Source organism: Tamandua tetradactyla, chromosome 3 (assembly GCF_023851605.1).
Source record: "Tamandua tetradactyla isolate mTamTet1 chromosome 3, mTamTet1.pri, whole genome shotgun sequence".
NCBI classification, from domain to species: domain Eukaryota; kingdom Metazoa; phylum Chordata; class Mammalia; order Pilosa; family Myrmecophagidae; genus Tamandua; species Tamandua tetradactyla.
In genome coordinates, this window is record NC_135329.1 from 34,987,347 (window position 1) to 35,011,347 (window position 24,001).

The window sequence follows — 24,001 nt, forward strand, 5'->3', positions numbered from 1 at the left end:
CTCTTCCTTTGAACTTACATAGAAGTTGGAGTTTAAAATACAGTCAATATCATCCTTTACCCTTTAGTCTGATTTACCTTAGTCTTACTCAGACCAGCTTCAGTCATATCTCTAATTGGATTCTGATCACTTTCAGTGTTTTTAGCATTTGTTGTGTAGGGTAATGTTGACTTTCATAGCTGCAGAACGCTAGCTCTGAGTCTCAGGTGTCACACAAATACTCAAAGTTCCAAGGAATGACCAGTTATATACAAATAGCTCAGCATTTCAGAATTTAGAAATAACAGTTGCAATTCTAGAATAGATGTGAATACTGTGAGAGTTTATAATCTAGGAACCTTTATAATAGGCCTTCTCCTGATAACCTATGCTTTCAAATTCAATTCTCAGAGTTTGAACATTATAGTTAGTCAATATTAATGAGGTATTATAATATTAATCTTTTTGTTTCTGACTTATTTCATTCAACATACTGCTCTAAAGGTTCATTTGCCTAGTTGCATGCCTCACAACTTCATTTCTTTCTTGCAGCCACTCAATAGTCCACTGTATGTATATACACAGTCCCCCCCACTTCCATTCCTCAGTTGATGTACCCTTAAGTCACCACTACCCATTGCAAAATGCAAGCACTTCTACCATAAGCACCAGTGCACAAATGTCCATTTGTGTCCCTGCTCTCAGTTCTTCCAAGTATACACCTATCTATAGGGTTGCAGAGCCATATGGCGACCCCACTTCTAGCCTCCTGTGGAGCCACCACACTCTCCTCCAGAGGGGCTGCACCACTCTTCTTCCCTACCAACAGTGAATACATATATCTCTCTCTCTCCACATTTTCTCCAGTACATGTATCTCTCTGTTCATTTTTAAACAGTTTTATTCACTCATCATATAATTCAACCTAAGTAAAAAAAATCAATGCTTCTGGTATAATCTCATAGCCATGCCTTCACCGCCACAGTCTACATCAGGACATTTCCATTTCTTCCACAGAGAATCCATTACATCTCCCCCATAATCCCTGCTTATTGACATTTATCTTTGGCGTATTGCCTTTGTTACAGTCAATGGAAGCATATTATAATGCTCTTAGTTATAGACTCTAGTTTGAATTTTTCACCCCCTGAATATCATCCCATTTCATACCTTGCAATGTTGACACTCATTTACTATCCCTCAAGCAAAAATATTCTTATATTTGTACTTTTAATCATCATCATTCTCCACTCTAGGCATCACTAAGTTATACCACCCCAGTCCTTATCCTCTTTCTTTCTGGTGTCATACATCCCCCAGCCCTTCTCCTTCAATCATACTTATGGTCAGCTTTGTTCAGTGTACTTACAATATTGTACTACCATCTGGAAGTTTGTGCTATCTATTTCTGGACCTTTGCAATCAGTCCTATTGAACATTCTGTACATCTTCAGCATCAAGTGCCCAGTCTCTACCCTCCTGATAACCTGTGTTCTTAACTTTGCTCCTCAAAGTTCACTCATTGATGTTAGTTTATATTAGTGACACCATATAGTATTTGTCCATTTGTTTCTGACTAATTTCACTCAGCATAATGTTCTCAACATTCATCCACATGGTTACATGCTTCATGACTTTATTCTATCTTACAGCTGTGCTTGTTTAGCCACTTATCTGTTTAGCCACTTATCAACAGATGGACATTTGGGCTGTTTCCATGTCCTGGCAATTGTGAATAATCAACAATAAACTTTGGTTTGCAGATGTCTTTTTGTGTACTTGCCTTCAGTTCCTCCAAATGTGTACCTAGTAATAGTATTGCTGGATCATACAGCAATTCTATACTTAGCTTCCAGGAACCATCTGTTGAGTTGAAGTCCTTAAGGAATCTGTGCAGGACAGTGAGTCAAAGCTTAACAGACTTATTGAAGTGAGAAAGCAGATGGGAGAAAGCAGGTGGGAGCCAGCAGAACCTGCCAGTGAAAGGAAAGAATGGCTCCAGCTCTCTTTCTGAGAGCTGCATTTTTAAAAGGAAAACTGCATGGAGAGGGAGGGTTATCAAGCCAGAACAGGCCTGTCATGCCTGTTTATTATATCTAGTCTTGCTTCATTTGCCTTCTGATGGGTGCAGTGCTGGCATGTCTTGATAATCATTCATCTTGCTGCCACATCTGGTTCTGCCAAAAGAAGCTGAGCGGCGCCTGAGTCAAAAGTCTCTTTTATATGTAAAGTTTTCTTTTTCTGAGACCTGATATTCCTGCCTTTTTCTTTTAATAAAATTCAATGAAGCTGGGGTTGGGTTTGGATTAGTGTCTTAGTTTACCTCAAACCAATTTTTTAAAGGAGCAGGGATGCTGTGTGCTTTCTTTGGCTACTTCCTGTTGAGTATGGGCATAGCTGGGGAGGTTATTGCTTTGAGCTGAGCATGGGCAGTACTAATTGGGTTTTTGAACATCTTCTGTTAGAATTGGCTGATAGCAATGTTTTTGTTGCAACAGGAGAAGATTTTCCAATTTCTGTTGTAGCAGGAGTATGTTTTCAGAATTTTGTTGGTTGGTCATGGCTTCTCTTGACCTGTGAACAAACTTAGACATCTTAAGAGACAGGAGGATAGGAGGAAAATTAACAAGAGGATAATTAAGGGCCCAATGAAGGGGAGCAGAATAGCTAATAAAGGGGTGGAGAAGAATGAAAGAAAATTTGAGAGCAAGTTTTCTAACCAAGATGAATCTGCATCTGCATTTGCTAAGTAATTTATTATGGCCTCATTTTCTTTTAGTATTTTTAACTTTTGTTCTATTTGAACTGTATTATTGATGAAAAAACAGCAAGTTTCATTTAGTATTGCACAAGGTCCCTCCTGCTGTTGCAGTTAGGACATCCAGGGCTTTTCTGTTTTGTATGACTACTTCAGCTAAGCTATTTTCTTGTTTTTCTAAAGCTTAGATGATAGCATTCCATGTTTGCTGCATCATTTGGGATATGTTTAAGATAGAGACTTCTAGTAGGGTGATGCCAACAAACCAGAAAAAGCTGTGATATACAGTATGACTTAGTCCTGGGTTTTCCAGAATAGGGTTGTGGTGTCCACCATGGCCTAATGCTGAGTTTTTATATAATTCCCTATAGTTACATTTTAAAGGTTTATTGAGATGTTTTTCAAGAAAGGATCCAAGTTTGGGAATTCGCCCTGAGGAAGCCATTTCAGAAGGTGTTAAGATTTGGGCTTCAGGGGCTAATGTAACAATAATACAGGTTCTTGTCCAATATTCAGGAACTAATAGGTAAGCTGTGTTTCCACATAGAAAATAATATCCCATGCCTATCATCGAAAGAGCTAAAGAGGGTCCTCTAAGCAGAGCTTGGTGGGAGTTAATAGGAAGGAAGGCAGCTTGGGGTTGACACATGGGGGGAGTAGGAGAGCTTACAAAGCTGAGATGTTTGATGAACTGGGCCCTGACATAGTACATCGTGGAAGAGGAGTTGGAGTAAATTGTTTCTCTTTGGTACATCTGTGAATAAGGCATTAGCAGTTGGGTTGGAGGGGCCTTCTGTTACATTACAGGTGCTCGTTTTAGTGGTGTAGGAACAGTTAAGAATTGTGACTTGACAGGGTTTTAACAGGAGGCTTTGAATATTTGACTAGTTTGATGTAATCCTTTTATATCCAGGGATATTATGACTGGTTAGATTGAAAAATTGTCCTGAGCAGGTTCCTAGCCCAAATAACAGGGTATTATTTATAGAGTTATGTAATAGGATTGTATCTTCAGTGTCCTGGTCTGTAGATTTACCTAGTCGGTGCCTCAAAATAGAATACAAGTTTGGTTAGTTAGTATTGTAGTGTGAAAACCAGGATAAGGCCGCAGGCCTCCAGGAACGTTCCGTGAAATTAGAACAGGCTGAGACTAAGGGTCCGCAGTTTCGGGAAGTAAGTGATTTATTAGCTCGTATGCACGGGGGTCAGCAGAGTCACCTCGAAAGTCTGAGCCCTGAACAAAAGGCAACATTGGTTTTTATAGACACAAGTACATGCTACAGATAGGGCAAGCCTAATACAATAAGTAGCAATATTAAAGCAAAGGTAATTGGTCAGTTTAAGGCACAAAGCAAATTGCAGAAGCAGATATGCTGTTAGGGGAGGGTCCCCATCCCAGGTGTCTTATCTTACTTGCCTGCAGTTTTACCTAGTCTTGAAGGTCAGGAGAGGGGGTTTGGGGATTTCTACAGAATGGCAGCCCAATTAAGGGAGAGAAAGGGGGCCTGTTTGCTACAGTATGGCAAAATTGTTTAGGGTTTCAGGTACCCATTTGACGAGGGATGAGTTAAAAATTAGGGTATAATTGCAAAAGGAAGTATTAAGATGTTCTAAATTGGTAGTTTGGGGTTTGGAAGAATAGTGGGAGAAGCATAAATAGGGTTTGTCCATTAGCTGGGGTACTGTTTCAATGGGACCTGGGCTTTTCAGTTTGGGATTTTTCTCTGACTTTAGTTCTCTCCTACAAAGCTTCGGGGGTTTGGGTAGGCTGCCTGCATTAAAAGTGAGTCAACTACCTGCATTAAATCCAACATTTTGGGTAACTACTTGTTTGGATTGGTCACCCATATAAAGGAATTTAAAATTGGGTTGGTTGCCTGTATAAAGTATTTTAAATCCATAATATTGGGGAATTATTATAGGCAGCGTTTCTAGACTTATTGGAAAGGCTGAGATAGAAAGAGAAGTGGATAGAATTTGGACATACCCAGCAATTTGTTTTGTTAAAGGTTGTGGCAATACTTTAGATAACGGGTGCAAATGGATATTGAGGTTGGGAAGATAGTTGTGTTATTGTAAGGAGGAATACTGTAAACTGAAAAAGTAACATGGTGGATAGATGCTCATGAAGCAAGAGATTAGCTGTTAGGAGGATGAGAATGAAGGAGTATAAGGTGATTTGATTAGGGGCGTAATCTTATAAATATCCCTGAAGCCAAAGGTTGGTAATGAATTCTAAAAGGGCAGGCAGAATGGGAGGACCTTCAAGGGGTGACCAGGCTAGATTATTAGAGATTATTTGCAAAAATGTGAAAACAGAGGAGAAATCATTCATAAGGCTAGAGGACTGAATATGCCCTAGTGCTCCAGTAGGCATGCATGAATATTGTTAGTTGAGGTCCTTCATCTGGCTGGTGAGGATGTCAGGGTCCATTTCAGCTAGTTGTTGAGTCAACTTAAGCCTGGAGAGATGAACCCAAAGTGTTAACCCTGATAATATAGCTGCTGTTGGGTTGATGAGTAAAACTAGGTATGATCCTGTCCAAGAGGGGGTTAAAGATTTCAGTTGGAAATTTTTTAGATATACATACTCACCTGGGTATATGCAAGGAATAATGGGGTTTTGGATAGCTTGAGGTAGGCTGGTATTTACATAATCCCTAAAAGTTGCCCAAATTTGAGTCAAAATGGGGAGGTAGTCTCTGTAAGAGGAGACTGGAGGAGGCAGGTTGCCAAGTAATAAAGGCCTTCCGTACATAATTTCAAAAGGGCTTAACATATGAGGCTTGCATGGGGCCCTTTGAATTTTGAGAAGTGCAATTGGTAAAAGTTTAGCCATGGTAATTGTGTCTAGGTCTTTAGCTTAGTTAAATGCATTTTAATTATGCCATTCATCTGTTCTACTTTGCCCAATGACTGGGGTCAGTATGGGGTATGTAATTGCCAATGTATACCTAGGGCTTGAGACACTTGCTGTGTAATTTGGGAAATAAAGGCACGGCGGTTTTCCAATTGTATGGATGTAGGGAGGCCAAACCTAGGAATAATGCATTGCAATGAAACAGTGGTTACTTTAGAAGCTTTTTCAGAGGTAGTAGGGAAGGCTTCAACCCATCCTGAAAAAGTATCTGCAAAAACTAAGACGAATTTAAACTTTTTAATTGGTAGAAGATTAGTAAGGTCAATTTGCCAGTCTTGCCTAGAGATTTGTCCTCTTGCTTGATGGAAAGGATAGAGGGCTGGTTTGAGATTGCCCTTAGGGGTGGAGTGTTGACAGATGGTGCATATTTTAGTGATATGCTGGAGCCCGAAGTAAAGGTTAGGATGACTTGTGGTTTGAGATAGGAGAGTGGCTAGCAGCTTGGCATTGATATGAAACTGGTCATGCAGGTCAATTAAAATTTTCTGTGCAGGCTGTTGGGGCAAAATTACTTTATCACTTAGGTAAAACCATCCCTCATTGAGAGTGGCACCAAGCTGGGCCAAGTCTGTCTGCTTTAAGGTGGAGAAAGCAGGTGCTGGGGTGGGCATTACTAGAAACTGAATCAGGGTCTAAGCCTGTTTTTTGCTTCTTCATCTGCTTTGTTATTACCTATTGAGATTGTGTCCTTTCTACTTTAATAACACTTACAGTGAATAACTGCTACCTGGGCAGGGGTTGTGCTGCCTCAGGGAGTTTAAGGATGAATTGGAGAATTTTTATTTTTTTGTTTTTAATTGGAGAATTTTTAGAAATAAGATATCCTCTCTCTTTCTATATAGCTAGGTGTGAATGAATAATATGGAAAACATATTTAAAGCCAGTATAAATGTTAGTAGGGGTATTTGCTGCTAACTTGAGAGCTCAGATGAGGGTTATGAGGTCTGCCTATTGGGAAGTGGTGCCAGGAGGCAAAGGTCCGGACTCAGTAATCTCCTGGGCAGGGATTATAGCATATTCTGCCTGCTTAGAAGGGTCTTTAAAAGCACTGCCATCAATAAACCAAGTATTAGTTGGAGGAGGCAGAGGGAAATCCTTTATGTTGGAAAATGGATGAAGGAAATGATCTATAGCTTCTATATAGTTATACATAGGTTTCTGATGCTTTAGAGGAGTAAGGCATTTTGTTGGGTTAGGAATTGTAGGTGATTAGGATATTTTAACCTGGGGATTACAAAGGAGCTGCACATCCAGAGTCTGAATATGAGAAAGTGAGGCAATGGAAATGGCTTGGAGCATTAAAAGGGAAAGGAGGTTATGAGAAGAAAGGATAGATAATTGAGTATATGGCACAAGTTTAAGAGATTCTTGTATGAGGTGTGCTGCAGAAGCTAAGACTCTGAGACAAAGTGGCCACCCTAAGAAAGGGAAGTTAAAGCTTTAGAGAAATAAGCAATCTTAACCCACTGGGTTAAAATTTCAGGAACAAAGCCATCACTGGCATCTACATACAGAGTAAAAGGCTTGCTGGGGTCTGGAAGAGCTAAGGCGGGGGCCTGGGTGAAGGCTGACTTGAGCTGCCTAAATGAGTGTTTAATAGCTAAAGGGTTGTCAAGTGGGCCCCAGAGGTCTCCCACTGTGGCCTGATATAAGCTTTTAGCTAAAGGCCCAAGATTAGGGATCCAGATTTGGAAAAAATTGACTAAACCAAGGAAGGAAAGATGTTTTTGTTTGGTCTGGGGGAAAGGAGTATTCAAGATTATTTCTTTGTATTGAATGTTAATGCCTTTTTCAGTAGGGAAGAGAGAAAGTCCCAAGTAAGTGACTTGAGTCCTAGAAAACTGCCCTTTATCTTTGGAGACTTTAAATCCTTTGTGCTGTAAAAAGTTAAGGAGGGTGATTGTGCCCTAACATGTGGTCTGTCCATGAGCACTTGAGAAAAATGTATATCCTTCTGTTGTTGAGTGCATTGTTCTATAAATGTCTGTTAAATCTAGCTCACTTATAGTGTTAGTCAAGATCTCTGTTTCCTTATCAATCCTCTGCCTAGATGTTTGATTCATTTGTGAGAGAAGTTATTGAAGTTCAACTACAATAGTAAAAGTGTCTACTTCTTCCTTTAGTGTTGTCAGTGTTTGCATCATGTATTTTGTAGCACTTTGACTCAGTGTATAGATATTTATGATTGTAATGTCTTCCTGATGGATTTTCCTTTTTCTTAGTACATAGTATCCTTCTTTGTCTCTTTTAATTATTTTACATTTGGAGTCTAACTTGTCAAATATTGGTATAGCTACCCCTGCTCTTTTCTGGTTCTTGTTTGCATGAAATATGTTTTTCCATCATTGCACTGCACTTTCAGTTTGATTTCGTCCTCGGGTCTTAAGTGAGTCTCTTGTAGGCAGCATATAGATGGATCCTGTTCTCTTTTTTACCATGGGCAGGTACCGGGAAATGAACCTGGGTCTCTGGCATGGCAGACATTTCTGCTGCTGAGCCACCATCACACCACCAGGATCCTGTTTTTTTTAATCCATTTTTCCAATCTATATTTTTTGACTGAGGAGTTTAAACTTTTCCCATTTAATGTTGTTGCCATAAAGGTAGTACTTTCTTCAATCATATTTTATTTTGAATTTTATCTGTCATATCTTATTTTTTCTTTCTCTTTTAACCCAATTAGTTACCCTTCCTGCCAATTTTCATTTCTACACTCTTCTCCAAATCTCTTTCCTGTCTTTTCCTATCTGTCTGTAGTGCTCCCTTTAGTACTTCTTATAGAGAGGGTCTTTTGTTCACAAACTCTCTCAGTGATTGTTTATTTGTAAGTATTTTAAACTCTCCTTCATTTTTGAAGGGCAGTTTTGCCAGATATTGAATTCTTGGTTGGCAGTTTTTCTTTTGGTGTCTTAAATATATCATCCCACTGCCTTATCAACTCCATGGTTTCTGCTCAGAGATCCATACTTAGTCTTATTGAGCTTCTCTTGTATGTGATGGATCACTTTTCTCTTCCTGTAGAACTCTCTCTGTCTTTGACTTTTGAACATATGCTAGTAAGTGTCTTGGCATAGGCCTATTTGGATCTATTCTGTTTGGGGTACACAGTGCTTCTTGGACCTGTAATTTTATGTCTTTCATAAGAGTTGGGAAATTTTCTGTAATTATATCCTCCATTATTTTTTCTGGCTCATTTTTCTTCTTTTCTACTTCTGGAACACCTATAACACGTATGTTTCCATGCTTCATGTTGTCATTCAGTTTCCTAAGATCTTGTTCAATTTTTTCCATTCTTTTCCACATCTGTTCTTTTGTGTGTAAGATTTCAGATGTCCTGTTTCCTTTCTTCTCCCTCTTCAAATCTGTTGTTGCAGGGCGCCATTTTGTTTTTCATCACTTCTGTTGTAATTTTCATTCCCAAAAGTTCTGTCATTTGTTTTTTCCAACCTTTGAGTTCTTCTATATGGACATCCTGTGTCTTCTTTATATCCTTCATCTCTTTTTCCATATTTTCCTTAAACTCATTGAATTGATTTAGAAGATTTGTATGAATATCATTAATCAACTCCTGTATCTCAGTTGAAGTTTTTCCCTTTGTTTGGGCCATGTCTTCATTTTTCCTAGTATGAGTCATGTTGTTTTTGCTGATGCTGAGGTATCTGATTTTCTTGCTTAGTTCATTCTGGAAGTCATTTTATCTCTTTGGCCTAGCATTTTCCTGATGGTTGGATTTGATCTCTATATGTTCATTTCCCTCACCAACCACTTGTTGGATTGGATCTACTCCCCAGTGTCCCTCAAAAACCAGGCACCTACAGCAGCCTACCTCAGGGATGGGCTATGCACTGGATACCCCAGCAGTGTCTCTGTTGGTGGGTAAAACATGTCTCCTATCTCCCAGTGATGCTCTGTTTTTCACCATCCTACAAGACCTGGGTTTGCTTTAGGGCACTGCTTTAAAAGTCTGTGTTTTTCAACCCAAACAGGGGCATGTTCCTATGAGGATGTGTAGATCACTCCAGTGAGCCTGAAATACTTTTCTGGATATTCTCTGAAAAAGCTCTTCAATTCCCTTGTACTCTCTGTTCTTCCCAGCAGATGGCAGTATTCAATAATTAATGGTCTTCAGGCTGCATCTCTCGCCAGGTCTGGCTGATAAACTGCACGTTTTCTGTCTCCTGTCTTTGCTGGCCAAATCTAGCTCCATATGGCTCTGTGTACCCCACTTTACTTGTGGTGAAGTACGCCAGGTCTCCTGCTACCATTTTTCACAGGCATGGGGAAAGTACTTCAGACTCAGGGCTGGCAACACACTTCTGCCCACATTTTCTTAGACTCTATCTGTCACTTACTTGGGCTTTGAAATGTTTTCTCCTGTCCCCCAGGTCTCCAAATGGTGAATGTCTGTTCCACTGCTGTGAGAGAATTTGCATGCTGTATCCCCTTGGGAGGATACAAGAGAAACCTACTTCTGTTTCTCTCCCTGACACATGCTTGTGAGACTAAGTGAGGAGGAGGGGAGAGGACCAGCCAGTTTGGGGCAGAAATTTCCTATCTGATATTTTTCTGTTTTTTCAATTCAGCATTTCTAGGGTGACTCTCCAGTCCGTATCCTTCTCCAGATTTCTGTGTATCATCACATTTTATTTTTTATTACACATTGCATTATTTCATTCCAAACAATACAAAAAAAAAGAAAAAGTAGACTTTGTCACATTTCTAAGGCACAGTGGAATGTTGAGTACTTTCTTATCCAATTAGATAGAAAAGCATTGTGATTATTTTGTATATGTAGAATTATATATGACACTATTTATGACAGTAAATATATACAGTTACATATGATACTGTAATTGTTTTAAAAAATACACTAGGAGACCCGGGTTTGATTCCCAGTGCCTGCCCATGCCAAAACAAAACAAAACAAAACAAAAAATACACTAGACATTGTGATGGTTAAGTTCATGTGTCAACTCGTGTTGGTTATGAGTCCAATTGTTTGGTCAAGCAAGCCCTGTCCTGATTGTTACTGTGAGGCTATTTCATGGAGTTAAATCATCAGTAAGTTGATTGCACCTGTGGCTGCTTACATCTACAGTGATCTTAGGGGATTTTGCCTTCAACAGTGAGAGAAGTTTCATCCAATCATTTGAAGTCTTAAAAGGAGAAGTGATAATTTCAGCAGTCAGAAGATCAAATTTCCATCTTTACTTCCATCAGCCAGCTTTTCCTGGGGAATTCATCAAAAACCTTGTTTGGGGCAGGCCACAGTGGCTCAGCAGGCAAGGACGCTTGCCTGCTATGCCAGAGGACCCAGGTTCGATTCCTGGTGCCTGCCCATGTAAAAAAAAAAAAAAAAAAAAAAAACCTTGTTTGGAGTTCCTAGCTTGTTGCCTGCCCTAGGAAATCTAGACTTGCACACCCACATAGTGTGAGACAATTCCCATAATAAATCTCATAATATTTACATTATGTATAATTTATTTATTTTGTGTATATTTTATATAAATATAAATATCCTGTCTGCTTCTGTTTCCCTGGAGACCCTGACTGATACACATGTCAACATTGTAACATACAGTATGTATTCACCACAGTTTTCCTGTCATAGAAAAACAGTGGTTAAAAAAAAGGAAATTTAAGGCAGAATATCTCATTACAGTAGAATTTCTTCACAAAAATAAACAATAAAAATTATTCTGTGACTTAAGTAAGTTTCAAAGTGGCTCATTTGTTAGCCAAGCAAGGGAAGCGGTTTTACTAATAAAAAGTTAATTAAATAATGTTAGTGATAGCCAAAGATATGTGTCCACAGAAAATAAATTTGTTTAAGACTGTCAGCTTTTCAGTAAGACCAGTTGCTCAGAGTTGAGGAAAATGTGAGCAATTTCAATTAGTCTGTATGGAACAGGTACAGATGAAAATATGGTCAAAGAAGTTGTAAAAACACAAATTTAGTACAGTCTGAAGTAGAATCTGCCAAGATGTGATGCAGCTAATATTGGTAAAATATGTATAGAGCATAAAAAGTCTTAGAAAAATCTACAAAGGTTGTGAAAATGCAAATTCTTTAAATCCTATAATTAGTTTTTATTCATAGGCAACTATTATATGGAAAATATTTGAATATATATGTTATTGAACCAGTAGTGTCAATGGTGAATTTCATTCACGCTCATTGACTTAATCATTGTCAATTCTATAAAATGTTAGATGTTGTCTATCCTGACTTATTCTGTTACACATTAGTTCAGTGGCTCAGAGTGATAAAGTGTTATTTTGTTTTTTTGAAAAAAAAGTTTTGATCTCAGGGCTGAAATCAAAACTTTTCTAAATGCAAAGAACTACTCTTAGCTTTGGAAAATAGCTTGCGCTGCAGACTTAATTTTTAATGGATTCAACTTAAAATTACATGACAAAGCAGTGATTACATGTGAAACTTGCATTATAAAATCATTTTGACAACAACTAATGTGATTTGAATCACAAATAATGTCAAGCTGCTTTATAGGCTTCCTGTGTTGTCAACAGTTAAAGCAAGAAGTGAGATCTCCATTCTCATAGCTTTGCTACAGATATATTTTCCAAGCTTAAACAAATGCTCCAGCAGCATTTTTTGGACTTCAGTGTAAGTGCAAAGGAAATTATTTGTAGCAGTTTTTCCTTTAACAGTGAGAAAATTTGTCTTCAGAAATAAAGATAAGGCCAACATAAACACTAACAAGGCTATTATTCTTATGTAAAATCTTTCTTTTCTAAACAGAGTACTCAGATGATTAAGAAAAACTTTTTAAAAAGACTTTACATTAAGAGCAGATTAACAATCCATCTTATTTTAACAGGGATGAAACTGAACTTTAGTTTTGTATGGTTTGACACAAAAGCTTTCTTTTTTCAAATATATGATTAGTAGGCTTATTGAATTTTGGTCAGCACTACATCAGACAGAATTCACTTTCATAAACTCCTTTTTACAACTCTCCATATACATTCAGAGCTAATAGACAATAATGACTATAACAAACAAAATTCACCTCCTCCAACTCTCTACTACTTTCTATGCCTATTCAGGGCTTGTACTCAATAATGGCTAGAACAAATAAAATTTGTTTTCTTAAATTTTCTATCACATTCCATACCCATTCCATCTAAGGTTTTATTTATCCAGACTACATAATCAGAAATAAATTTGATGATAAATTCACAGAGCTTTGTGAGCCTGCTTACATCCTTCCTATAACAGTATTCATGAAGGGGAGAAGAGACAGTGATACTGCAAAATAATGGAAAAAGGAAAAAATTTATGCTTGGGTTTGGAACATAGCCACTAAGAAAACAAAAATGATTACTTTACAATATGCCTAAAATCTCTCAGTCTAATTCAACACTACCTTTAATAGTCAGAAAAGCCCCACATTTGAAATCTAATCAGCTTTTATATTTAAGGGATTTATTGCGGGGTCGGCAGCCGAGGTTCCTCGCGCTCCGCCCGCCTCGGGAGGCCGGGGTTTGCTAAGTCCCGGTCTCGAGGGGTCTCCGCGCCAGCGGACGGGGGATGGCGATGATCAGTCGCCTCCGGGGGGCTCGAGCTGGTTTTGGAGCGCGCGCAGTCGACGAGAAAAAATGACGACCACGGGACCAGGAGGAGATAGCAAGTCTGCGCACCAGGACGTTTATTTGTGGAAGTACAAGGGTTTATATAGCGGTAAGGAGAGGGTGGAAATAACTGGGAGAAGGGATGGTGTTTAATAGTGATTGGTAGGGTAGGATATGTGTTTGTTTCTAATTGGGGTGCAGGGTTTATACGTATGGGTATATTAGCATGATAATGAGTTAAGCAAGTATGTTAATGAGTTATGCCATATTATATTGTATGGTTAGTTTTTGTCCTATCAGGTATGAGAAGCAGGATGGTATGATATGGGGTGATATATGCGGTTACTATGCTATCCTATGAAGAGGTAGCTAGCGTGTGGGGTGATATATTTGTCATAGGTTGCTGGGCAGATAGCTAAAAGCTGGGGCCGTTTCTAAAAGAGGAAGTTAACTGAGGCCTAGTTTGGTCGAGAAGAATCTGAAGCCTAAGGCCTAGGAGCATAAGTATGGCTATGTATACAACAATTTATATCCAGAAAAAAACTCAAATTTTTCTCAACATTATCCCCAAATGCTAATAATAACAGGAATATGTTAGTTCACAAAGTCAAGTTAAGGCTTCTAACAAAACTAGTTCAGAGCTCTATATATTTAAATGCTACTTTCTTATTTAAAGGCCCTACAAATGCTTCTCTTCTATGAGGTCTTCCTAAGTCATTCTTGATCTATTTTTTACATTTGTCCAGCAATTTTATTTATTACTACTGTTTTATACTATAGCCTAGTACCTGTATATTCTAACTAGAATATAAACTCTTTGAAACTAAGTGTTCTAGTTTGCTAGCTGCCGGAATGCAACACACCAGAGATGGATTGTCTTTTAGTAAAAGGGGATTTATTTCATTAGTTCTTCAGAGGAAAGGCAGCTAACTTTCAACTGACGTTCTTTCTTATGCCGGAATGCACAGGATGGTCTCTGCTGGCCTTTTCTCCAGGCCTCTGGATTCCAACAACGTTCCCCCAGGGTGATTCCTTTCTGCATCTTCAAAGGCTTGGGCTGAGCTGTGAGAGCTGAGATGAGGTATGCTGTACTGCTTTGGCTGTGCTATGTGGAGCTCGTGCATTTAAGCACCAGCCAATTAAATCAAACGTCATTCATCACAGCAGGCATGCTTCCTAGCTGACTGCAGATGTAATCAGCACAGATGAGGTTCACATGCCATCAGCTCATGCCCATAGCAAGGGAACTAGGCACCTTCACCTGGCCAAGTTGACACCTAAATCTAACTACCACCTTAAGACTTACGTCTTCTCCATTCATAACAGCTTTTACTAACAACAGTGTACTGATTGACATAACAAAACCACTACAAATTCAACTTCTTCCACATACTGAGGAAACAAGTGGCCAAATAACCAAAAGCCAGATTCCTTTAAATCCAGATAATCAAGGTTAGAAAAAATTTATTTATATTTCTTACTAAGCTTAACTGATTTCTTAAATAGAATGTTTGAAGCATTAGCATGTTCTTACTTTACTATGTTTTATAAGTGCCATCATTTACTGGGTATATTGCTCAGTTAATTTAAGCTAATCTGTGTAGTTAGGCTATTTTAAGAGTAACTGTGAGAATAACACTAGCTTATTTTATGAGTAAGCTTATATAAATTTAGGGAGAACATACACAAGCAGAATAAAATTGCATTTGTTCAATTCCAAATGTATCATAAAATTCCTCTTATCAGAGGTTGAAAAAAGTCCCTTTTCATGATATCCTCAAATATAAACAATTTTAGAAGTATATTGACGATCAAGTTCTGGAAAATATAGTGCAATTGTTTAATTTGTCCCAAGCCTAAATCCAGGAAAACTTTTCCATATCTCTCAGAGATCTTTCATAAGTTCCCTTTTTAAAAAGGATTTTCATAGTCAGTAACCAATTAGGAACATTTGGCCAGTACAAATGCAGGAGTAAACCACCTAACAAATTTAAACAGACACTTAACACTTAGTATATTTAAGTATCCCACCAACTAATATCTAGACCAAACACACCAACTAACGATTAAACAGGCATTTAATGCTTAACACACTGATTAACAATTAAACAAGCATTAAACGCTTCTATGCCTAGGTAACATACCGGCTAGCACTTAAACAGGCCTACTTAATTTCATTAAATACCAATTCATTGTTGGATTACTCATTTTCTAGGAGTATACTCAACAGACAAATATAGGTCAGGGCCTCAAACCCCATACAGCATGGTACCCAGAAAACAGAAGGATGTAGAGGTCAGAGCAAGGGGAATCATCCTGTATGCATGACCCAGGCACCAGGAATCGAACCCAGGTCTCCGGCACGGTAGGCAAGAACACGTCAATAGTCAATTTTTATAAATGCCCTGTGCGCACTTGAAAAGGAAATGTATTTTTTAATTGTTGGATGTAGAGTTCTTTATATACTCATTATATTTAGCTTGTTAATTGTTTTGTATATCTTTTTTTTTTACTGTTTTAATTTTCCTGCTTGTTTTACCATTTGATGAGAGGTGTATTAAATTCTCCACTACAACTGTGGATTTGATCAGTTTCCTTGTAATTGTTTCAATTTTATTCACTGTATTTTTTTTTTTAACTGCATGTTTTGAGGCTGTATGGTTAGGGTCACACAAGTTCATGCAACCTGTGATTTTTTTTCTGGTAAATTGATTTCTTCTTTATATGATTTTCTTTAACTCTACCATTGCTTTTTGCATTAAAGCTATTTCTATCCTTGATGTTTTCCTGATATATATGACACTTCAATTCAACCTGTCACTTTGCTTCAACCTTTCTTTGTCATTGTATTTTTAAGTGAAATATATTATAAATGGCATACAAATGAATTTGCTTTTTAATTTCAATTTTGAGACTCTATTATTTAACTTGCAAGTGTAGTTGTATTACGATAAATGGATTTAAATTTTTTTGTGCTTTCTATTTATCATACCTTTACTTTGTTTCTTTTGTTTATTTTCTTTTGTATTGTATGAATTGAGTTTTATTTATGCACCTCTTTTCTTGTTACTGGTTTGGATTTCACTTGTTTCATTTCTATTCGTTTTATGGTTATTTTTGTATTTTAATATGTACACTATATTTAACAAACCTAAAGTTATTTGGCATCTCTATCCTTCTACAGAACAATGAAGAATTAAGAATATTTATCTCTGAGTAATAACTTCCTTTCCTAGATGGAATTTTCTTCAATATTTTAGTTCTAACATGTTTTTAATTTCCATGAATGTTTTATTATTATTGGTTTAAATAGTCAATGTTGGTTTAAATTTACCCATATCCTTATCAATTCCTAACTATTACTTGTTGTTCTATTCCTTCTTTGGGTTTGGTATCCTTTCTGAGGTATACCTTTTAAGAGTTAATTCAGAAAGATTCTGTGAGTTGAAGATTATCTTAGTCTTTGAAAATGTCTTTAGTTTTCCTTCACTCTGGGATGATAGTAGCTGGATATAGATTTTAGTGGGAAATTTCTCTTTCAGAATTTTATTGATCCACTGTCTTCTGGGTTTTTAGAGTTAATCTTTATTCTTTTTAAATAATTTTTTCTTCCCAATTGTCTTTATAATTTTTTTTTGTTTTTCCTGTGTCAAAGTTTCACAGTGAAGCAGCTCAGTGAAGGTTTATTTTAATTTAGTGGGACACATAATAATTATCTATTGCTACATAGCAAATTACTCCAAATTTTAGTGGCTTAAAACAGTACACATATATCATCTCACAGTATCTGTAGATCAGGAATCATAACTCTGCTTCAAGATCTCTCACAAGGCACAATCAAGGTAATGGCGAAGGATCTATCAGTCAGGATACTCAAGAAAAACAGAACCAATAGGATATATGTGTATGTTTATAGATATATATGGATAGAGAGATTTACGTATAGATATAAATATCTATGTGTGTGTGTGTGTGTGTGTGTAAAGAGATTTATTTTCAGGAATTGGCTCATGTGATTATAGAAGCCAGCGAATTAAAAATTTGTAGGACAGGTTGGTGGGCTGAAAACCTAGGTAACCTAGGTAAGCACTGATGTTGCAGTCTTGAGTCTGAAATCTACAGGGCAGATTTTCTGAAATCTCCTAGGGCAGGCTAAGAGGCTGGAAACTCAGACAGGAGTTGATGCAGAATTTCATCTCATCCAGGAAACATCAGGTTTTGCTCATAAGGCCTTTAAATGATTGCAGGAGTCCCACCCACATTATTGAGTGTAATCTCTTTTACTTAAAGCCTACTGATTATAGATGGTAATTACATCTGTAGAAAACCTTCGCAGCTACATCTAGATTTATGTTAAACCAAACACCTGGACACCATACTTAGCCAAGTTGACACATAAAATTAACCAGCACAGTCTCTCACTAGGCTTTCAGTCAAGGTGTTATTTAGGTCCACAGTCCTCTCAGGGTTCTACTGGTACAGAATCTGCTTTCAAATCTACTCATGTTTTATTAGACTGAGAACCTCTGTTCCTTATTGGCTTTGGGCCCAAGGCCATGCTCAGTTCCTTGTCCAGTACCCTGCCCCATCAGAGCAAGTGGGTGAGATGAGCTAGAGAGAGAACAGCAGCAAGACAGAAGTTACGGTCTTTTATGAATTTAATCTCTCATGTGGCATCATACTACTTTTGCTGCAGTCTATTTGTTAGAAATAAGTCAATAGCTCCAACACATACTTAAGGGGAAGGTCATATAGAAGGATGTGAATACTAGGAGTTGGGTATCGTTGGGAGCCAATTTAGAAGACTGTCTTACACAGGACGTGATTTTTTTCATCTGAATATTTATGTTTTGCAACGACTTTGGAAATAGTATCATTTTATTAATTTTGTCTCTTTCTTTTTCTTTCTTTTCTTTCTTTTCTTATTCAGAATTTCATGCAAGGTAAATGTTGGAATTTCCTATTCTACAATCCCTTTGACTTTATTTCTTTTTTCATGTTCACATATCATTTTCTGTCTATGCTGCATTCCAGGTAATTTCTTCAGTTCTCTGTTCTCCTTTACCAATTCTGTCTTCAGCAATGTGCTGTTTAACACATTAACTGAATTTTTCTCATTTACAATATGTTTTTAAAAGTTCTATTTGATTCTTTTAGTGTCTTTTTATATTTTTCTATTATTTAAAAATAATTTTTAGTTATTTTAATTTTGCTATATTTTAAAAATTATTATTATATTATCCAATATCCCTGGCAATTGTAATCTACTATTTGTACTGTGTTGTTCTCATGGTGGACTATTTCCTCATATGTTTTGTAAGTTTTGGTTGTAAGCTCATCTCCAGTGGGCCTTAATCTGGAAGAATCCTTTTGAAGGTGGGCTATGAATTTCCCACTTGAATGATTTTGTGTTTGCATCTGCCTGGTATCCCACTGATATCAACATTTTGAGACCAATTTTTGTATATTTGGGTGTTCTTGAATAACCTAAGTAGAGTTATTCATAATTTTCCTATCCTACTTCTTGATTTTTCACATTGTATCTTTCCCCAGTGCTTCTTTCTGAGATCTTTGAAAGTTGCAATAAAAGTGTATGTATTTATGTAGAATGAATAATGCATGAATCTATTCCTGTCAATGCATGAAATTTTGCTCCTTATAATGTCACTCATTAATTTATATGACAAAAACAGTAGGAGAAGGTTGATATGGTTAAAGATAATTAGCAAATGATTAGCACCTGAGACGTTAAATAAAAAGACACATTTTCCCTCAATGGCTTGAGTTGATAAAAATGAGAATTTTAGTTTGAGTCCTCTACAGTTCATCGTGTAGAGGACTGTGACAGAGAAAAATCTCTGCATTAACATGGGCATGAATCAGGGTGAACAATTATGTGGGAAAAGAGACTGTAACCATTTCCAAATATTCATTATAATCTATTTTGTTAAAGAATATCTGTTACCAGAAATGTAAAATCCTCATAAACATTAAGTTGCAAAAAATTTGAAATTCTGATATTACAACACCAATTAAGTGTACTTCTTTCCCACAGTGTATTCAGTATTTTAAAGCAGTCTATTTCTCTTCCTTCTTCATGTAGACTCACAAAAAATCAGCTTAGACTTCTGGGACGATGGTTGAATAGACAGTTGCAGGGCTCACTCCTTTTCATAAAACAGCTAATGGATAGGCAGAAACTGCCCTAAATAACTATTCTGGGGGCTCTCAAGACCTAGAGAGGAGTATTGCACAGTATCCCAGGAAGAGTGGATGAAGAAACTGAGAAGTCGTGAAAAACTGAACATAACTTCCTTGGTTGTGTCTCTTGGTGCCCATCCCCCACACTCAAGGCAAGTAGATTTGGGTTAGCCTGGTACCAGAGGGGGTCTCAGCCTAATACTGATTCATTTATTGGCCAGTGAATTTAGACTGCTGGGTCCTGGACAGACACCTCAATGCCATTGTTTTGACCCACACCAGATGTAGAGCCAGCAGAAGGCTAAAAATACCATGTCTTCTTAAGACTATGAGGATTAGGCTGCAGAAAACCACCATCTGCTAAGCAGGCCAGGAAAGTGCATGACAAAGAGTGCCACCTGCTGTATGGGTGAGGAAAGTGGAGCCTTGGGGAGCTGAATAGAAAAGATATTTGACTTCTTTCCTGACTTTCTTTCCAGGGCTTTTTGCAACTGGTCTGTGCACCAAGTATGGGTTCCTGTCTCTGTTTGGCTGGGAAATACTAATGAACAAAGTGCCAAAGAAGAGCTTTAACATAAACCCAGTCAATAAAAACTCCTAGACAAGAAAAGAAACTGGTCTTCTGAACAATCTCGTCAAGATAATCAGATGCCCAGATATCAGCAAAAATTACAAGCCATAGTAAGAAACAGGAAGATATTGTTCAGTCAAAGGAACAAATTAAAATGTTGGAGGAGATATAAAATTTGGAAAAACTAATCAAAGATGTTGAAACAAATCTCCTAAATCAATTCAAGAAGATCAAGGAAAATATGACTAAAGAGATAAAGGATATTAAGAAGACAATCTGCAAGCATAAAGAAGAATTTGAAAGTATAAAAGAAGATATAATAGAACTTTTGGGAATGAAAGTCATAATAGAAGAGATTAAAAATACACTAGAAGCATACAACAGTAGATTTGAACAGGCTGAAGAAAGAATCAATGAACAAGGAGACAGGACAATTGAAATTTTAGAGACTGAAGAATAGATAGAGAAAATGGAAGAAATTGAACAGGGTATCAGGGATTTGAGTAACAGCATGTAGCACACAGACATGTGCATCAAGGATGCCCCAAAAGGAGAAGAGAAGGGAAAAGAGATATAAAGAATATTTGAGGGAATTATGGCCAAAAATGTCCCAATACTTATGAAAGGCATAAATGTACATGTTCAAGAAGCACAACATACTCCAAACAGAATGAACCATAATAGACCTACTCTGAGACACATACTTATCAGAATGTCAAATGCCAATGATAAAGAGAGGATCCTAAAAGCACCAAGAGAAAAGCAATTCATCACATACAATGGAACTGCAAAAATACTAACTGCCAATTTCTGAGCAGGAACCATGGAGTCAAGAAGGCAGTAGTATGATATATTTAAGGCACTGAAAGAGAAAAACTTCTACCCAATGAATTTTTATCAGCAAAACTGACCTTCAAAACTCAGGGAGAGTTGAATATTCGCAGATAAACAGAAACTGAGAGAGTTTGTCAACAAAAGACTTGCCCTACGAGAAAATACTAAAGGGCATTCTGAAAGCTGAAAGGAAAAGACAGGAGAGAGAGGCTTGGAGTAGAGGGTAGAAATAAAGATTATTGGAGAGGCTAACAAAAAAGGATAAAAAGAAGAACAAAAATAAGATATGACATATAAAACCAAAGGATAAAATCAGAGTTAGGAAAAGTACTGCCTTTACAGCAATAGCATTGAATGTTAATGGATTAAACTCCCCAATCAAAAGACACAGATTAATAGAATAGATTATGGCCCAACTATACACTGTCTGCAAGAGACCCACCTCAGACTGAAAGATACCAACAGGTTGAAAGTGAATGGTTGGAAAAAGATATTCCATGCAAATAGTAACTGCCCCCTCACCCCCCAAAAAAGCTGTGGTAGCTATACTAATATTGGACAAAATAGATTTTAAATGCAAAAATGTTATAAGAGATAAAGAAAGACAATATATATTAATAAAAAGAGCAATTCACCAAGAAGAAATAAAAATAATAAATATTTAGGCACCTAAACAGGGTACTCCAAATTATACCCTGGTAAAACTAAAGGGAGAGATAGATGTCTCCCCAGTAATGGTTGGAGACTTTAATGCATCATCCTTATTAAAAGGTAGAACATCCAGACAGAGGATCAATAAGGAAGCAGGGAACTTGAATAATATGTAAATGAACTAGACGTAACAGACATAAACAGAACATTGCACCCTAAAACAACAAGGTATGCCTTCTTCTCAAGTGTTCATGGACCATTCTCAGGGATAGACCACATGTTGGGTCACAAAACAAGTCTCAATAAATTTTAAAAGTCTGAAATCATACAGAGCACTTTTCTGATAATAATGGAATGAATTAGATATCAGAACAGGTGGAGAACTGGAAAATTCACAAATATATGGAGGTTAAACAATACATTTAAACAATTCAGTGAGTTAAAGAAGAAATTGCAAGAGAAATCAGTTAGTATCTTCAGAAGAATGAAAACGAAAATACAGTAGATCAAAACTTATGGGATGCAGTGTAAGCAGTGCTGAGAGGGAAATTTCTAGTCCTAAATCCCTACATTAAGAAGGAAGACAGAACAAAATTAAAACTTGGAGGAAGTAGAAGAACAGCAAACTGATCTCAAAGCAAGCAGAAGGAAAGAAATAACAAAGATTAGAGCAGAAATAAATGAAATTGAGAATAAAGAAACAATAGAGGGAAATAGCAAATGAAAAGTTGGTTCTTTGAAAAGTTTAACAAAATTGGCAAGCCCTTAGCTAGACTAACAAAGAAAAAAAAAAGAGAAAATGCAAATAAATTAAATCAGAAATGACAGAGGAGATATTATTACTGACCCCACAGGGAAAAAAAAAGATAGTATGAAGATACTATGAACAATAGTATGCCAACAATTCAGACAACTTAGATGAAATGAACAATTTTCTAGATACACAAACAACCTACACTGACTCAAGAAATAGAAAACCTCAACAAACCTATCATAAGTAAAGAGATTGAAATAGTCATCAAAAACATCCCTCAATAGAAAAGTCACAGGTGAATTCTACCAAATCATCCCAAGAAGAATTAATATCAATCTTTATGAAACTCTTCCAAAAAATTGAGGAGGGAGCACTAACTCATTCAATGAAGCCAATATCACCCTCATACCAAATCCAGATCAAGATATTATATGAAAATAAAATTACAGAACAACCTCTCTAATGACTATAGATGAAAAATCCTCAACAAATACTTATAAATTGAATCCAACAGCACATTAAAATAATAAGGCACCATGATCAACTGGGTTTACCCCAGGTATGCAGTAATAGTTCAATCCAAGGAATTTAGTGTAATACACCACATTAACAAATCAAAGGAGAAAAACCACATGATCATCTCTATTGACACAGAAAAGTCATTTGACAAAATCCAGCATTCTTTCTTGATTAAAAACACTTCAAAAGATAGGAATAGAAGGAAAGTTCCTTAACATGATAAAAGGCATATATGTAAAAGCTACAGCTAACATTATACTCAATAGTGAAAGACTGAGAGCTTTTTTGTTGAAATTGGGAAGAAAACCAGAATGTCCACTATCACCATGTTATTAAGCATTGTGCTAGAAGTTCTAGCTAGAGAAATTAGGCAAGAAAAATAATTAAAAAAAGACATAAAAGGCATCTAAATCATAAAGATGTAAAACTTGAACAATTTGCAGATGATATGATCCTATACCTAGAAAGTCCCTGAAAAGTCTGCATTAAAGCTACTAGATATAATAAACAAGTTCAGGAAAGTGTTGGGGTACAAGATTAATATGCAAATACCAATAGTGTTTCCATATACTCATAATGAGCAACCTGAGGAGGAAATCAGGAAAAAGTTCCATTCACAATGGCAACTAAAAGAATCATCTATTTAGAAATAAACTTCACCAAGGATGTAAAGGATGTGTATTCAGAAGACTACAAAGCATTGCTAAAATAAGTAAAAAAAAAAAAAAAAAAAAAAAACCTAAATAAATGGAAGGACAGTCCATGTTCATGGATTGAAAGACTAAGTATTGTGAAGATATCAAGCCTACCCAAATTGATTTACAGATTCAATGCAATCCAATAAAACTTCAAGTAGCCTCATTTGCAGAATTGGAAAATCCAATTATTAAACTTATTTGGAAGGGTAAGGAGCCACAAATAGCCAAAAATATCTTGAAAAAGAAAAATGATGTTGGAGGACTCTCACTTCCTGATTTTAAAGAAAATTACAAAGCTACAGTAGTAAAAACATCATGGTATTGACATAAAGATGGAATTCCTATTTCATACCTTATTCAAAAATTTACTCAAAATGGATCAAAGACTTACATAAAAAAGCCAGAACCATAAACTCCTACAATAAAATCTAGGGAAGCATTTTCAAGATCTTGTGGTAGGAGATGGCTTCTTAGACCTTATGTACAAAGCATGAGAAAAAAAAGAAAAAGATAATGGATC

At 36.8% G+C, this 24,001-nt stretch overlaps 1 long non-coding RNA gene across 1 annotated transcript in view; it reads left to right on the forward strand.

Annotated features, from left to right (window-relative positions):
* LOC143677241 (uncharacterized) overlaps positions 1-23,518 on the forward strand; it is a 45,932-nt gene extending 22,414 nt beyond the window's left edge. Inside the window, exon 2 of the long non-coding RNA XR_013172468.1 lies at positions 19,934-23,518. This is a non-coding gene — a long non-coding RNA (uncharacterized LOC143677241). The remainder of the gene's footprint in view (positions 1-19,933) is intronic.
* Positions 23,519-24,001: the final 483 nt, after the last annotated feature.